At 46.9% G+C, this 16,308-nt stretch overlaps 1 pseudogene; it reads right to left on the bottom strand.

Moving 5' to 3' along the window:
• Window positions 1-5,827: 5,827 nt before the first annotated feature.
• Window positions 5,828-15,278, bottom strand: LOC101105369 (pregnancy-associated glycoprotein 2-like; annotated as a pseudogene).
• Window positions 15,279-16,308: the final 1,030 nt, after the last annotated feature.

The raw sequence follows: 16,308 nt of genomic DNA, 5'->3' as shown, positions 1-16,308 counted from the left end.
TATACAGACTTCTGATGGCAATGTGTTGTCTCTGCTTCGTAATATGCTGTCTAGGTTTGTCATAACTTTTATTCCAAGAAGCAAGAGTCTTTTAATTTCATGGCTACAATCACTGTCTTCAGTGATTTTGGAGCCCAAGAAAATAAAGTCTCTCACTGTTTCCATTTTTTTCACTTCTGTTTTTCTTGAAGTGACGGGACTGGATGCCTAACAGAAGCAGAAGAGGCAGAATAATTAATATTTGTTCCAGACTCAGGAGTTCACAAAGCCCTCTCAGGGACCCTCACTCATCCCAGACACACATCTCACGATCCCCATGGTGGGATTATCATCTTGCTACCTGTTTTGCTGGTAAGGAAACTGAAGTTATGAGACTTGATCAAGGTCACACAGGTAAAGTGCTGAGGAGCCAAAGTGCAAACCCAAGACATCAGTCCCCATGTTGTGTATTTCTGCTCTGTACCCAGAGTTTGGGGGAAGTGGAGAGCTGGCACTAATTTATGCTAAAGGAAGAGGGGAAGGGGCACCGCCCCCTATCTCTAGGTCTGCATACCTTACTTTAATCTGAGTGTCCTCATGCTTAGAAAATGCTTTGCTTTGCATTCAGTCTTTCCTTCTTCTCCTGTGAGTTTATGGTTACAGGATCTGATATCAGGTGAAACTATTTTTTCTTGAGCTGAACAGTCCCAGGGTAGATCGTTATTGAGCAAGAGCCGTTAGTACTTTGCGTTTTTACTCCATTGACATCAGATCTGGAGAGTTATCCTGATCTGAACCCTCATCAGCATCTCTTCCCCAATGGGACATTCTGCAGCCTCTCCTTTGCAGATAGTGATCAAAGGCATCACACTGGCCTCCATCCACTGGGTATTGTGTAGTCGCATGTGGGCCTTACTCTCATCCAATAGGTCGAGTTCCCAGTGTTTGAGGTATGTGAGCTAGATTTTGTAAAGATAGAAAGTAGCAGGAAGAAGTTGAAGGCAAGATTGCAAGCAGCAGGGCCAGTATCTGAGGCTTCATGACCCCTCCCCATGGTGTGAGGGTTAGCAAGGCCCACAGTGTGTACAGAAAAGCATCTACTTCTGCTTCATTGACTATGCCAAAGCCTTGACTGTCTGGATCACAACACATCACAGAAAATTCTTCAAGAGATAGGAATACCAGACCATCTTACCTGCCTCCTGAAAAATCTGTATGCAGGTGAAGAAGCAATAGTTAGATTGGACATGGAAAACAGTTCAAAACTGCATCAAGGTTGTATATTGTCACCCTGTTTATTTAAGTTATACGCAGAGTACATCATGAGAAATGCTGGGCTGGATGAAGCACAAGCTGGAATCAAGATAGCCAGGAGAAATATCAATAACCTCAGATGCGCAGATGACGCCACCCTTATGGCAGAAAGTGAAGAGAACCTAAACAGCCTCTTTTTGAAAGTGAAAGATGAGCGTGAAAAAGCTGGCTTAAAACTCAACATTCAGAAAACAAAGATCATGGCATCTGGTCCCATCACTTCATGGCAAATAGATGGGGAAACAGTGGCAACAGTGAGCTCTGTGGGGGTGAAAGCGCAGAGGAAACAAAAGAAGGAAAGGAAGGAAGGAAGGAAGGAAAGAAGGAGGAGAGAAGGTAAAGAGGAAGTTTCTTTCTCAGGGTTTGTTAGTGAGGAAACAGTTACATATTTTCTCTTCTCAGTGGAGCGAACGCAGATCAGCACCTGTTCCCTTCCTGCTTGGGTCCCAGTCCTGTCTCCTTGGAGGGGGAGGTATCATCCCCTAAAGGCCATTGTCTCTGCTCCTGTGGATGCTGCGTGGCTTCCTACCCACTTCCCAGCTGTCCCCACCCTGTCTGGGGCCTCACGCATCTGCAGTGGCTCCCACGGTGGCCTTGCTGTCACCTCTGCCTGTCCAACCCTCTGACTCCTGCCCTGGGATTTGAAGCCAGGCAGACTGTCCATGCCTGGCAAGGAGGCTGCACTGTGTTCCAACTGCTCTGCAAACCCAGGATCATGCTGTTTAGTATTCTGTTCTTTTCTTTCAATGTCCTATTGGAATGACTTTCCATAACATTAAAACCAATTTTCAGGCAGTTGCTTGTGTGATGGTCTGTCTATGCTGTGGACTCTATGTTGAATTGACCTTAGGATGTCCCAGATATTCTCTTTTGTAGGAGACTCTGAGGACTTCATTCTTGCTTATTTATGTTGGAGGCTGCTTTTGACCATCGCTTTAGCATAACCGTTAGTAGCAAAATTGCTGGGACAAAGGCCATATGTATATTCAGGACAAAACATCTCCAGAAAGATTGAGCAAAATCACACTCTTAAAGAAGTGTTCCAGACCTATCTTTTTGCTATTTTTTTCCTACTGTTTCTCTCACCTAAGGTATACATCTCTTTGATCTACAATTTGTAAACGATAAAAGTGGAAGTTGGGGTAAGATTATTGCTTCGAAGATCAGAATTTATCCTCATGTTGGTGGCACAGTCTACAAAAATAGAGCCTCAAGAACAGGAGAGGCTTCCCTGGTAGCTCAGCTGGTAAAGAATCCGCCTGCAACGCGGTAGACCTAGCTTCAATCCCTGGGTTGGGAAGATCCCCTGCAGAATGGAACAGCTGCCCACTCCAGTATTCTGGGCCAGAGAATTCCATGTGTGTGTAGTCCATGGGCTTGCAAAGAGTCGAATGCAACTGAACGACTTTTTCACTTTTCAGGAACAGGAGGCTCGTTAACAGACACCAGCTCCAGCCCCAGCTTTAGGAGAGCCCCAGCCGATCAGCCCCAGCTTATCTAGGGGGGCAAAGCCTGACCTTTTCCAGTTCATATTATGGCAGTAGTCGTGCTGAGACCATGCGTGTCTCCCAACGTGGATGCATCAATGCGTTCTATTGGAAGGATCTATAAATGCACCCATTTGTTTAGTCAACATGTATTACTTGTGGGATTATTATGTGCCTGTCTCCAGTATGTATGAAGAAGATCGGAGGAGACTTCTTCCATCTGTACAATGGGGGACATGCCTCGCCAGGCTTGTGTGGAGACAGCAAGATAGCATATATAATTGACCAGAGCTGTGCTTCTTACACTTATTGGTGATTTCTTACCAACAGAATCATGGCTTATGGTTCTATGAACACTACTTGGAAAATGAGTTTTGAGAGACTGTTCACTTGAGTCTCCATTTAGCTCAGTTCATGATACTTACTGTCAAGGTGATCATAATCCAGTGTCATCTACAGGGACCAGGCACAGGCAACCTTGGACACGTGGCCGTTTTGCACACAGATGGCAACTGCAAGGTAGACAGGCGTGTTCAGGGTTAGGTGACAAGCCTGAAGTCAGTGACCCTCCACTTACCCTATGCCAGCCTTTCCATGTCTCCCTGAAAAGAAGCTCTTCACTCCTTGGCCTCTTACCCACAACTCTGCCGTTTTCTCCATCTGGCCCTCCCCAGGGAGGGCTGTCTCTTTATCTGTCTCCATGACTCGGTGGTGGGTTCCAACCCATCCCTCTCCCCTGGGGTCCACCACAGCACCTGGCACATAGTAGCTGCCCAGTAAATTTGTAGTGAATGAAAGATGCGGAAGGAATGAGGAATACATCTCTCTTGCTGATGCTTGTCTTGTAGAGTAAAGGCACATACTGAGAGGGTAACAGGTGGGAAGGCCAGGGGACCCCAAGCGACACACAGAAGGAAATAATCAACTGCAAGGGGCAGATGTTTTTCCTTCTCCACACAAAATTCAGAGTCTTCTTTAAATTCTGTGTGGATGACACATGGTTCTGCCTTGAGCCAACCAATGTGTTTTTCTTATGGAAATGTTTTTTTCCTAAGCTACGTTAATGAAACTATGTATTTGCTTTGGAATCTGTCTTTCTTCAAAATGGTTCCACCTAAGACTAATTTTCTTTTTCTTTTTTCAAACCTTGGGCTGTAAATGGCTCAACCAACTAGTATTCCTGTTAATTGTTTTATGGCCAGGGGATGACACACCTCATGCCATCCTATCTCAAAAATGCGTATTGTGGGAGAAGGGCCTGTGAAACTCCCTCAGCACCGAGGTGTCTGTTATCTGATTAATAGCTTTCGAACGGACATAAAACACCTTGTTAAATACTAGCAAGAAGGCACTCTTTCTGTCCCCTTCTGATGTCTATGTCAGAAGCTTTCCATATCTCTATTATGCTTTAATAAAACTTTGCTACACAAAAAGCTCCAAGTAACCAAGCCATGTCTCTGACCCCAGATCAAAATCCTCTCCTCACAGGTCACAAATCCCCGTGTAACACACAGCTCACAGCAGCAACCTTTCAATACCATGCATGGAGTTGTGTCTGTTTTCCACGTTACTTATTCTTTTATTTCTCATATCTTTTTCTCTGCCTCTGACCCTGGTGTCCCCATCAGGGCCTCTGCCTCAGGTCTCCAGGTGAGAGAAAGTGATGCTCACTCTCACAGTGTCAACCCATGGCAACTCGAACCAAATGGTTTAGCACTCTACCCCTGAAGGAAGTCAGAAAGGCGGACGGTCCCCCATTATATGAGTGGCATCCTCCCCAGCAGCACTGGAGGCCAATGGAAGGGTCCTGCTGGACCCCAGAGGAGGGGAGTGGCTCAGGGATCCACACAGGCCTGACACTTGGGAAGTGGGACTGGAAAGGAAACTGCAGGTATGGGGTGCAAAGAGCTGGTGACTGGGGTAGGAGGAGGAAAGGAAACCATCTCAACTTGAAGGACTTCACCGAGATCCCCCTGGAGCAGAAAGTTACTGCCAATGTTCCTCTGAGATGGGGAGAATAGAAGCTATTTTTTTACCCCTTACTATCCCTCTGAAAGGGGCCTTCCCAGATGGCTCAGAGTTAAGAATCTTGCTTCCAGTGCAAGAGGCGTGAGTTCGATCCCTGGGTTGGGAAGTTCCCCTGATAAGGAAGTGGCTACCCACTCCAGTATTCTTGCCTGAAAATCCTATGGACTGAGGAGCCTGGGGGGCTACAGTTCATGGGGTCGTATAGAGTCAGATATGACTGAGTGTGCAGGCACTGTAACCCTATCCATCTGGATGGGAAGTGGTGGAGTTGGTGGTGCAGTCATAAACTCTTCACTTCTTTGGGGCTGCCTCTCCCCAGTTTCAGCTATGTGGTTCTGGAGGAACCGGTCAAGCACACACAACCATCACAGGCAGGGCCAGGTGATGAATTAAACCAGCTATAGGACTCCATGCCCCTGCCAGGATGCTTGGTCTGGGACTGGACACATGATCAGAGGTGGTCCCTTCAGAGCCCTCCCTTGAACGCTGATGTCTTCTGAGCTTCTTTCCCTACTGGTTAGTTGCCTTAAAGAGATAAAAACGCGAGGCAGGCAGCTTGAAACTCTCACTAGGTGTAGAAACCTGCGGGAAGAAAGCTGTCAGGCTAAGAGAATCAAAGAAGAGAGACGGGGAAGTGTGAGGGTGTTGAAGTGGGAGCCGATGGCTTCTGAGTTCTTGGGTCCAGTCCCTGAGATCTTTGGATCTGCTCCAGTTCCTGCATCCCAGATCCCCAGTGTCTTTTCAATAAGTCTCTCCTTTCTTGAAGCCAATTGGAGTTGGGATCCTTTTACTTGTGGTTCAGACTTGATTCTAGATCCTTCCAATTATGATGCACCTCCCCAACCCAAACAGAAGCAACCATTTCTATCAGCTCTATTGAGATGAAATCCTTTATTCTTTTCTGAGGACAGGGCTTGCATAGCACCAAACACAGTTCACGAGCATCTCTGGGCGGGAGTGCCCTACGTGTGAGAGTGTCTTTGGAGTGGGCCTGAGTGATTCCTGAAGCAGCCCAGCATTTACATTGAGGGAGCCAGGCCAATCTTGTTTTTACTCCGATCGAAAACTGTGAAATATGCTCTCAGGAAGATGTCACCCAGGACCCAGGTCTCTGAGGGGCTCATGTCTTCTGTGCCCCCATGACAGCTGATAAAGCAGATGTCTTTAGAAACCTGGGGGAGACAGAAATACACAGCAGGCAGCGTGAGCACTTACCTGCCATCCCCCTCAATATCCAGAGCAGAGAGCTTTCCCATTTTTTCCCCTTCTTTGGGAAGAATCAAGTGGCTCTCATAATAGCTGCAGAAGTGAGGGTATAGGAACAGAAGGGCCAAAACCTGCGGTTGCCATGAGAGATGGGTGCGGGGAGGGGAGGATTGGGAGTTTGGGATTATCAAATGGGAACTAATATTTGATATTTAAATAACAAAGTCCTACTGTATAGCACAGGTAACTATATTCAGTATCCCATGATAAACTAATGGAAAAGAATATGAAAAAGAGTAGGTATATATTTATATATATATATAAAACCGAGTGACAGGTTTAGAGCAGAAATGAACACAACATCGTAAATCAGTGCTACTTCAAAGTATTTTTTTAAAAAAAATACCTGTGGCAGATTCATGTTGATGTATGGCAAAACCAATACAATATTGTAAAGTAATTAACCTCCAATTAAAATAAGTAAATTTATATTAAAAAAAGAAAAAGAATGGCCTATAGCTCCCCATCACACTCCACTGTTTCTTTCCTTCTGACTCCTGCTCCCTTGTTTCTCCACAGGGAATACCCATTCTTCTCCCCATTGCCCACAACCCATTCTTTTTCTAAAAAAATTTTAATTTTGTATTGGAGGATAGTCAGTTAACAGTATTGTGACAGTTTCAGGTGGACAGCAATGGGACTCAGCCATATGTATACATGTATCCATTCTCCCCCAAACTCCCCTCCCATCCAGGCTGCCGCATAACACTGAGCAGAGCTCCCTGAGCTACATAGCAGGTGGTTGTTGGTTACCCATTGTAAATAGCATTGTCACAATGTGTTTTTTATACTGCTCTCAGGCTGTCTAGGAAAACTTTCTGGTCCTACACTCACATTATTTGGCTACTCCAGGCTGGGTTGGGTGACTTACCCTGGCACTCCCTTGGTCTGTAGCCCTCCTCACCCCTAATCTGCCCCCAGACACCTTTGCACAGCCCCCGTGGGTACCATAGAATCCATTATAGACTTGCCTCAACCCGAGCAGGCTTCCTCTTCCTTCCGTGAGGCTGGGGGTTTAGAATAACTGCAATTCCCTCTTCCTCAAAGTCTCGTTTGAGCCCATCAGCCTGCTCTGAACTCCCACACGGAGCTGACATGAAGCCTCCACCCTGTGCGGGGGCTGAGCAGTCACTGTGCTCCTTTATCACCGTAGCATCCAACCTCCCCATGGAGGGGTTGGTACCCCAACTCACAGGGTGCAACATTGCAGCAAAGTTCTAGCATAAGCACGTAATTTATGATCTCAATCTGGACGCTTTCGTGTTGGGAAGAGGAGATTGTTAATCACTATGGTATCCTTCTTGTCACTTGTTCTATTTCAGGGGTTGCTACAGCTGACTTTCCGTTGAGGTCTGAGGTCTCTGGTTGAACTGAAGCTCTGGGAAACCTGAGGCCCTTAGTGTTCCCCTCTCCCTGTGACTCCCACCATGCCAGCACGGAGTGGTGTCTCCACATTTAGTTCAGGAAGATGGATGTCCCAGACTGCCCCTGACTGCCCCTTACTCTCACGTGGCTCGTTTTGTGGGAGGCGCTGGCCCAGCCACAGGGACTCAGCTGCATCTGAGGTGCAGCAATGAGGTGACCAGGCCCGAAGAGGGTGCCCTCCTCCTAGCAGGAGCCCAAGGGTTCTTGTAAGTCTGAGATTTGGGAACCAGCCCCCTGGGTTGTCCCTTCACCTTCTGGATGTAGTATTTATGGGACATTGGGAAGTCCATGCCATTGATGGTGAAGATACCAGGAGGCAGGATCGTGGTGCTATTACACAAAATCAATCACTGTAAAAGAAAGCAGGAGATAGGTTGACCCAGGTGATTCTTGGTGTGTAGGGTGCACAAGAATGAGTCTGCGGCATGACCCTTCACCTGCTCATTTTGGAGTGGGCTGGGGTTGATGCTCTTCTGGATGCTTCTGACTATGTCAGTTGGGCCAAACAAAAATGTGCTCCCAAGATCCAAAATGGCCTGCCATCTGCCAGAACAAGCAATCACTTTTTTGTTCATGGAGATGCGGAGAGACAGAGGGACAAAGCAGGCACTAGGGTCACTCTGGAGATCCCCCATCACCATCCCTTCCTTGACTCTCTCCTGAACAGCTCTTCAGCCTCTTGCCCTGACTCTGTTTTCCTTTTCTTTGGTCACATCATCTTTTTAACTTCCTTTCAGTTCTTGAAGGCACCAGGCTCAGGGCCTGGGCTTGTGCTGGTGACCTTCCTAGAAGAACCACATCACCTTTGTTTAGCAAATTTCTCCTTATCTACCAGGTTAATTGTCACTTTGTCAGGAAAGTCTTCCCCCTAGACTAGATCAGGCTCCTGTCCTAGATCAGAGTCTCTGTAGACTCTTCCCCAGGTCTAGCATGTACCAAGGTGGTAATTCACTGTGTGTGAACTTCATTTCATGTTGTTTCATGCACGTCTGCCTCACTAGATGTGACGGCAAGTTGGATCCTCAGTGCCTCCCTCAAGTGCCCAGCACACCAGGCAACGCACAATGTATGTCTGTTGAATGAATGAATGAATGAGGAACACCCAGAGACCTGTATCTATGTCTCACCAACGATGGGTCGGCCCATACAGTGAAGATGCAGGTCTCTAGGACAGCAGATGGTCAGAGTGTGGGTGGGGGAGACACAGGCTCCCCTGGGAGAGTTTGTTTCCCAGCACCGCCCCGTCACCCGGCTCAGACCCTGAGGCCCCTGCCAGGGGAGCGTGAGCAGACCCAGGGGCCTCCAAAGAGCAGGGAAGCTGTGGCCTGAGGGCATCACAGAGAACCCCCATCAATTATTGCCCCTTGTTCTCAGGCCACTCCTGGACCCCCGCTTCCTGACTCAGTCACAGCCCCCACCCCACTGTGTGCCCGGTTTGGGTGGTCAGTAGCCCTGGTCAGGAAGGGTGTCTCTTTTTATGGGTTGCTGTTAGGTCTCAAGACTGCAGCCAAATTCTCTTCACTGATGGGTAACTTCTCTCTGAGGAGACCAGTTTTCCCAGGTTTTCAGGACTTTCTCAGTTTTTCAACTGGCAATTCTGCATACTGAGAACACTCTAGGTCCTGGGTGGCCCTGCTCACACAATCACAGGTCATCTTCACACAATCCTGTTCAGGTTGGTGAAATGCCCCCTGATCCTCTTTTCACTACACTATAGGGTCCTCTAACCAGGCTCCCCACCTCACAGCTCAGGGGTGCAGCCCTCCCCCAGCTGCCCAGGCCTCTCTGGACCCTTTCAGGATCCTGGTGACGGGCCTGATCAGGAGCTCTGGGGTAAATGAACCCGTCGGTGTTGTGTGTTCCTTTGTGTATGTTTGCATGCATTTGTGTGTCTGTGTGTGTTTATCTGTTTGGCTATGTATGTGTTTATATGTGTCTCTGTATCTGTTTTTATGTGTGTATGTGGAGCATATGTCTGTATGTGGCTGTGAGTACATTTGTTTGTGTAAGAAAAGGAGTACGTCAAGGCTGTATATTGTCACCCTGCTTATTTAAGTTATATGCAGAGTACATCACACGAAATGCCAGGCTGGATGAAGCACAAGCTGGAATCAAGATTGCCCGGAGAAATATCAATAACCTCAGATATGCAGATGACACCATCCTCATGGCAGAAAGTGAAGAACTAAAGAGCTTCTTGATGAAAGTGAAAGAGGAGAGTGAAAAAGTTGGCTTAAAACTCAACATTCAGAAAACGAAGATCATGGCATCTGGTTCCATCACTTCATGGGAAATAGATGGGAAACATTGGAAACAGTGACAGACTTTATTTTCTTGGGCTCCAAAATCATCACAGATGGTGACTGCAGCCATGAAATTAAGAGATGCTTACTCCTTGGAAGAAAAGTTATGACCAACCTAGACAACATATTAAAGAGCAGAGACATTACTTTTCCGACAAGTTCCGTCTAGTCAAGGCTATGGTTTTTCCAGTAGTCATATATGGATGTGAGAGTTGGACTATAAAGAAAGCTGAGCACTGAAGTATTGATGCTTTTGAACTGTGGTGTTGGAGAAGACTCTTGAGAGTCCCCTGCACTTCAAGGAGATCCAACTAGTATATCTTAAAGGAGATCAGTCCTGGGGGTTCATTGGAAGGAGTGATGTTGAAGCTGAAACTCCAATACTTTGGCCACCTGAAGGGAAGAGCTGACTCATTTGAAAAGACTCTGATGCTGGGAAAGATTGAGGGCAGGAGGAGAAGGGGATGACAGAGGATGAGATGGTGGATGGCATCACAAACTCAATGGACATTAGTTTGGGTAAACTCTGGGAGTTGGTGATGGACAGGGAGGTCTGGCGTGCTGCAGTCCATGGGGCTGCAAAGAGTCAGACACGACTGAGTGACTGAACTGAACTGAACTGTATGTATCCATGTGCATGTGTGGGAGGATCATTTGGGGTGGCCCTCAGAAGGAGAGGCTTACCGGTCCATGGTTATCTGCCATAAGCGGGCTTGGGTCACTGGTACCCACTTGAGAGCTCCCTTGTGGTAGGCGTGGTCCACCCTACCAAGCATCAGCAAGCTGCTCTTCTGCGGACAGCTGAAGAGAGAAGGAAGAAGGGGCTCACTGGAGGAGAGTAACACCAGGCACTGTCTGAGGACTGTGCTTCTTCACCCATCAGAGGCACTACTACCATCTCCATTTTACATGTGCGGAAACGGATGCTTGGAGAGCTTGAGTACCTGACCAGGTTCGGTCCCCATCTAATGAGTGTCACAGAAGAGGTTCGAAGCTGGGCAACCTGGTTCCAACCAGGCCTGGTTCTGACCACCCATCCTTCTGAAGAGGGCCTGGACCTTTCCAGACACCTGAATGCTCAGATATACCCTCAGACTTTATGCTGGAGGGGTCGGCCTTCCTCCTTGTCTAGGCTGTCATTTTTCAGGAAAGCTGATGTCTGAGGGAGCTAAGAATATGGGTTCAGGCTCAGCCAGGGTTGGCTTCTCTTGCTTGTGACCTGTGCTGTCTATGGGACTTCAAGCTGTGCAGGCCACCCACCTCCACTATCCCTGTCTTGAAATTGCTAATGTGTTTCGAACAAGGGGTTTCACATTTTCATTTTGCGCTGGCTCTTGTAAATTCTGTAGCTCGTCCTGGGTTCCCAGTGAATTGTTAGTGAGGAAGGAAACATTCCCAGCATCCCTCTCCTTCCATCCATATCAAATTCATCAGCAAATCCTGTTGCTTTTTCCTTCAATATCCTGACATCTTCTATTGCTTTCCCTATTACCTCCACCTCCCTGGACAAAACTGCATCCTTGGACCCATGAGCATGGTTGTGCTCCAATGAAACCATATTGATAAAAACCCAGTGATGGGGCCAGATGTGATCCTGGGGCAGTAGTTCTCCTAGGCTAGACCATCTGACAGGAATATTCTGGATGAGGTAGTCTTTAATTTTTCATGCAATTGAAAGCATCTTACAGTTAATTTGGAGAGAGGACTTGTCCAGCTCAGACTTACCTGCTTATGAAAAAGGCAAAGACAGGCTCAGAAATGATTCTGTTTTTATTCAGGTTGTCGAAGATGAGGGTGGTCCTATGGATGGCGAGGCTGGGGTAGCTAAGCCCATGATGCCATCATAAGATGCATGTTCCAAGGTTCCATTGAGGTGATTCATGCTGAGGACAAATGTCTGCGACTTGGCAATAAGTCACCCGATCGGTGAGAGAGGAGAGTGTGCCCACATAAAGTTTGGGAAGTGGGACTAGAACTGGGCTGTGGGACTGTAGATGCCATTAGCACTCTAGAGAACTGAATTGTCAGTTGCGCTCAGATGGGGACATCAAGCTGGGACAGAAATTTGGGTTCCATTTGTGTGGGGCCATGTGTCTTAGTAATACCTGCTTATCCTGCAAACAGCATGTGAGTGAGTCAAATCGGTCTCATGTCTTCTGTACAGGTGGGGCAACCAAACTCAGGACAGGACTGAACGGTTCCCCTCTGAGGATACTATGAATAGAGAGCAGACTAGTTTTCTCTTTGGGAACACTATGATCTGATGACAAACAGGAACTGAATTCATTGCACTGGAATGTGGATCCTGCATCTGCCCAGGCAGACAGAAGCCCATTATACAATGTCTATGGCTGGGTTGTATGGCAAAACCAATACAATATTGTAAAGTAATTAACTTCCAATTAAAATAAATAAATTTATATTTATAAAACAAAAAAATAAAATTCTTCCTGGATATCAGGCTTTTGGGGACGTGCATGCTTGTGTGTGAGTGCCTGCGTGTGTGAGAGAGAGAGACAGAGACCCAGACAGAGAAACACAGGGAGGGCATACTCAGGCACTTTGTGTGTGTGTGTGGGGGGGCAGGCCATAGTTTTTATTAGTCTCAAAGGCCCCCTAGAGTGAGAACCCTTTTTATCAGGCCCATATTACATCTGTGACACCTGATTCCCCTGCCTGGATATCTGAAGCCCTGTGCTGCCCAGGGGGCCCCAGATCAGTTTTATCCTCTCCCCAAACCCACACCTACTTGAGTCCTGAAGGTCAGCGAAGCTCCACTGAAAAAATATGTGACCTTGGCAAGGCCCTTGCTCTGTGCACCTCATGTCCCTCGTCTTTATCCTGAGCTGATAATAGTATCTCCTGCCTGGGGATGTTGCAGGGTGAAACAAGTTATTACCACGAAAGTGCCCTGTAGAGCCTGTGAATATAAAAGGGGGTGCTTTATTGCCCCTTCTTCCTGCTCCAGCAAAATGAACGTTGGGTAATGGAGATGCAAGTCCACATCCCAAGCCCCTCTCTGGGGTTCATTGTTTTGGGAGTTTGTGTGTCAGCAGGGGAGCTGTCACCCTAGGGACAGGGCCCTGCTGGGCAGGTGGCCAGCCACTAGGGGATTTTCAGAAAGTCCCTCCCAGGTGCATCTATTTTGCAGCCATTGGTTGCTCCCAGGACCAGACCTGACTGAGCCCCTGGTTCCCACATTATCCGAACAGTGTCAGTGGCAAGAACTCCCACTATCCTTCCACATCCATAACAGAGGTTGATGTGTTTCCCATGACCAGACTGGAAGATGCTGTATGCCTTAGGGTTGTATCTCAAGTGTTTACCTGCCAACACAAGAGGTGGGTATCTGTCAGGTGCCAGGGATGGAGTGGGGGTAGAGGGAGGACAAGATGGGTGGGGGGCTGGTACTCACAGCAGGAGGGACTTTAGCAGTAGGTGGAGGAAACCCACAAGTCAGACGAGCTGGTGTCAATGATGACTTGGAACTCTTGAGAGGGTGTTCCAATGGTGATGTTGATGACGTTGGCCATCTACAGGGGTCGGGGAGGGAGGTTAGGGCAGACTTGGCTGCCTGGCTACCCTCCGTTCATAGTGTCCTGCCTCCCTCTGGGCATCCCAAAGCCTGAAATCACTTTCCAATCGCCCTTCCTCACAACCTCTGCTCAGAGGTCCCTTCATCTGAGAAGCTCTCCAGTCTCCTCTTTAAGGCCAACCTTATCACCTTCTTCTCCAGGTGGCCCTCCTAGTTCACCCGAGGCCACTCCTGCTAATCTCAGAGCATGCTCTGTCAACAACACGGAGATGGCCAATTTCTTGATATGTATTCAATTTTTGACTCTTTCTGGCTTGCCTATGCATTCTTGAACAAGAGATAAGCATCTCCCCCTCCTTTAAAAATGAAACAAAATAAACTTTCTGCTAGTGTAATTTAGGGAAAGTTACTCTACTTCTTAAACCTCAGTTTCCCTGTCATTATCATGAACTTGTTTTGTTACTGATTCCATGGAGTAACTGTGAGGCTTAAGACAATCTGCATACAGCACTCAGTATAGTATTGGGGGCACAGAGTAGGACAAATGTTTGTCTAAAAACTCAGCAGCTGGAGGAGACTTTTAAGAGAAGGCTTACACCATTAGTATCCTTCACAGTTGTGAGACATCATCACTCACTGTCGCCTAGAAAATTAGAGACTTACAGAAATTTTAGCAAAAAAAAAAAAAAAAAAAAAAAAAAGTAGCTATGGTGTTAGACCTTTATGGAGTCACATGCATTAGGGGCTCAGTAAATGGGTGCCTTTTCTGGATCTGTGGGGGGTGAACTTTCTCTGCCTTGGGATTCACTCTTGATTTGCAGTTGACGTTATCGTTTGTTTGGCACATCTCACCATTCATCTTATATCAGTGGCTCACTTAGTTCAGAAAGAATAATCTCCCTGAAACTAATGCCACATTTTTGACCCAGAAATGGATGTTTACCTGCCAACTGGTCATTGCTGGGCCCAGTCATCACAGACCAAGATTTGAGGATGAGACTGCCTTCTCCTCTGGAAATGGGTTACTGTTCCCCACTGTTTCTTCCTCCTGCAGGAGCCCCAGCCCCAGCATCCCACCTGGCACCTCCAGATGAGCCCCAGTGCTAGGCCAGAGCCTCAGGGGGTGCTGTGGAGCACCATCCTCCCAACATGCTCACGTTCAAGATTTTCCTTAGGGGATGAGATGAGACCTTGTGGTCAAGAGTAAGTTTCCTGGGACAGGCTATAAGATTGTTCCTCCAGGAAATATTTTGGCTTGATTTCTTCCAAGACCACTTCTTGAAGTGTCTTCATCTTCGTCACAGGGATTCTTTTACCAAGCATGGGGAAAAGGAAGAGCCAATAACCAAGTATGAGTGTCATATCTGGCATTGTAATGGCACTGTGCATCTTCCAAGCCTTTTTATGAGTGTCATCTTTTATCAGAATGCCATGCAAAGACATGTCAAAGACCTAGGTCTGCATACAGGTTCTGTTGTGTAATCTTGGGTAAACCAGATGACCATTTGGAACCTACACAGATGAAGACACTGACACATACACACAGAAGAGAAGAGAGAGCAGAGAGAAGACCTAAAGCAAATGCAGGAGAAGTGCTTTTCTCTAGCACCACACTTATAGCTGCACAGGTCATGCACTGAACAATTCCAAGGAGTGCCATCTTTATATAGGTCATGATGTGACTGGTACTCCCAGAGTTATGCAACCCTGTAAGCCTGCCCCATGAATGATGCCCATGACAAGATTCTCATCAATCAGTGAAAGCAGAAGTTTAAGACTGCCAGGGAATGATTACATTCTCTTCTAATCTTGATGGATGGAAGAATAAGAGGACGAAAAGAGAAATCCCAGAAAGAGAGATGATACCACTTATAGTCCCTGTACTTACACGACTATGCACTCTGAGAGGGCCACCAGCCTGAGGAGCACAAGCCACTTCATGCTTCTTTCCTGGGTCCAAGGATTCAGGCAAGTTCGGGTTCTTAGCATACAGTGGTGGCCAAGAGCTCCTATATATGTTCTGACCTGACATGATTGTCTCCTTTAGGCTACTAATGGATCTGATAAAGAATACCAAACTCTTGATAAAATCGTTATCTCTATCAGTTTCTGTGGACATTGGATTAGACAATTCTCAGAATACAGAGATTTCTACTGTAACTTGTTCTTTGAGGCTTGAATGAAATTTAAACTAAACAAAGAATGGGGAGACTCTTGCCAGCTTGGAGACAAAACACTGCTAATAATATGATAAAAGTATATGCTGGGGCCATGCTAGACATATGTGATCTCACATGGTATTCCTAGACATGTCATAAGATGTATATGGCTGTCCTCAGTTGGAGAGGGGATTGCTAGAAGGAAAAGAAATTACTAGCAAAGTGAAGACTTTAGGGGCAACCCAGTGACATATGAGTGGCTTTAGGTAGTGGGACATTGGCACAGATCAGGGACACCTTTGATAACAGTCTGTATTAAAGATCTAGGCTGGAGAAGTACGGCAATTGCATGGTTTCAGTATTGGAAGAAATGTGATGCAAGCATCCACCAGATTCTTTGCATCATCCAACAAACATTTAAGGGGAACCCTGTGTGCTCACAACCAAGATAATCATGATGGTGGGATCACTCAACTACAGTCAGACATTCTGGAATGTGAAGTCAAGTGGGCCTTAGAAAGCATTAGTATGAACAATGCTAGTGGAGGTGATGGAATTCCAGTTGAGCTATTTCAAATCCTGGAAGATGATGCTGTGAAAGTGCTGCACTCAGTATGCCAGCAAATTTGGAAAACTCAGCAGTGGCCACAAGACTGGAAAAGGTCAGTTTTCATTCCAATCCCAAAGAAAGGCAATGCCAAAGAATGCTCAAACTACCACACAATTGCACTCATCTCACATGCTAGTGAAGTAATGCTCAAAATTCTCCAAGCCAGGCTTCAGCAATACGTGAACTGTGAACTTCCAGATCA

This window comes from Ovis aries, chromosome 21, assembly GCF_016772045.2.
Source record: "Ovis aries strain OAR_USU_Benz2616 breed Rambouillet chromosome 21, ARS-UI_Ramb_v3.0, whole genome shotgun sequence".
Lineage (NCBI taxonomy): Eukaryota > Metazoa > Chordata > Mammalia > Artiodactyla > Bovidae > Ovis > Ovis aries.
This window is presented reverse-complemented; position numbering and strand designations above follow the sequence as displayed.